The following is a 2,169-nucleotide window of genomic DNA, read 5'->3' as shown; positions in this document are numbered from 1 at the left end:
CGCCCCGGTCGCCGGCCCCGGCCTTCCCCGACCCGCCGGCGCCTTCTCCGGCCCTCTCCGGCCGCCGCGCTGCCTGATCTCCGGTGAGCCGCCGCCTGCCTCGATCCGCGTGTGAACCCTAGATCTGAGGTTGACTCCCCCCTTGTTTTTCTGCTAAGTCATTTTATTTTAGCATTCTGGAGCCCTATTCATCATGCCATAACTCCCTGCATATTGCTCCGATTTGTGCATGTAATATAACAAAATGTTCATCAGGAGATGCTCTTTATTATGTTACATTGTGCCATATTCATTTGAATTCATCTTGATGCCCTAAAAATCGTTGAAAGAGTGCTATATAATGTTGCCTGCTGTCTCTTAACAGAACATGCTCATTTGTCATTTTTGCATCTTTTTGTGTGATTTTCTTTTGAGCTTGAAGTCTACATGTGTTGTGAGCTACAACATGCCATCTTTGCTGTGGTGCAATCCATTCTTCATGATATGCCATGTATTGATTATTTCAAGCTTGCAAAGTAGCTCTCGTGATGTTGCTGATTTCAGTGACTTAAAATTTCTCCAAGTCATTGCTCTGCTGTTATTTTCATGCCATGCATTCATGTTGCTACAGTGAGATCCATGCCTCTTTTGAGTATGTTCAGTAAGGATGTTTTGGACATATGGTTATGCTCTATACATCCATGCCTCTGTTTGAATTTATAGAGTGCTCTAGCATGTCTTAATCTTACTCTACTTTTGCTATAAAATGTTCCTGGCAGATTGTTTACATGTTAATCAATTTTGCCAAGGTTGTTGTTAGTAATCCATGCATGCTATGAACTTGTTCTTGCCATGGTTATTTTCATGAGCATGTCTTCTTGCTGATTCCATGCTTAGCTTGTCATGCAATGCCTTGTGGTGAGTGAATCGAGTTCGCAAAGATGCCTTCATAATTCTGTTTATGCCATGCTCTATTTTTCTGCCAAGTCTGAAATCTGTAATGAAACTTGCTATGTTTACATGGGTAACACCATATCTTCTGTGCCTTTTAGGCTCATGGTCAGTAAGAGACTTTTGTTTTATGCCATTAGTAGATTCATGCCATGCATTTGGTTGCTATGATATGTTCCTGTAACATGCTGTTTGATGGCTCTAAACTTTGCAACCTGATGTTATTTCTGCCATGTCCAGTGATTTCCACTAAGTCTGTGAACCTGTTATTATTTGCAATCTTGCCATGTCCTTTCGAGCATGTTCTAGGAGTTTCTGAAGATAGCTCAGTGTTCATGTTTTGTAATGATTTATGTGTGAATCATGTCCATGCCTTTTGTTTTCATATTGAAGTGCTGTAGCATGTTGTTTTGATGCTTGTAAGATGCCTAGTTACTGTTTTGGACAGCATGCCCTTTAACTTGTTTCATGTGTATGTGTTGAACCGTTGCTCCACTTTGAGTGTGCTCTACATGAAACTTGCTTAGTTTTGCTTGTAGTTTCATGTTACCTTGTTGCATCCATGTTTTGAGTGTGTTTGCTTGATGTTTGAATGCATTTTGCACCAATGCCATGTTTAACTTGTTTTGCTCATATCTTCTAGGCCGTAGCTCCGAATCTAATGAACTTTATATGTAACTTGCCTAGAATTTCATGTAGATCATCGTGGTGCATCTTAACTTGCTGTTTAACAACTTGAACATAAGGTTTGTTCAGATCAGGACTAATTTCGATATTTGCATATGAGGACTTACCGGAGTCGTTATATGTTGTTTCCGTCCTCATTTAAACTTGCTTTGATGCGTTGCTCTTGTATGCAACATCTCTTGCCATGCATAGCTTCATGTAGCCTTGTCATGCATCATACTTGGTTGAGCATCATGTCTTGTTATGTGTTGTGTGCTTCTTCTCGATAGTTCCCGTTTCGTTGCGATCGTGAGGATTCATTCGTCTACGCTTGGTTCGTCTTCGTGGCTTCATCTTCTTCATGGAATCGTTCTTCTTCCTAGCGGGATTTCAGGCAAGATGACCATCACCTTGGATCTCATTACTATCATTGCTATGCTAGTTGCTTCGTTCTACCGCTTTGCCGCGATACCTACCACTTGCTGCTCAAGCCTCCCAAATTGCCATGAACCTCTAACCTTTGTCACCCTTCCTAGCAAATCGTTGTTTGACTATGTTACCGCTTTTGCTCAG

This window comes from Triticum dicoccoides, chromosome 7A (genome assembly GCF_002162155.2).
Source record: "Triticum dicoccoides isolate Atlit2015 ecotype Zavitan chromosome 7A, WEW_v2.0, whole genome shotgun sequence".
Classification (NCBI taxonomy): domain Eukaryota; kingdom Viridiplantae; phylum Streptophyta; class Magnoliopsida; order Poales; family Poaceae; genus Triticum; species Triticum dicoccoides.
This window is presented reverse-complemented; position numbering follows the sequence as displayed.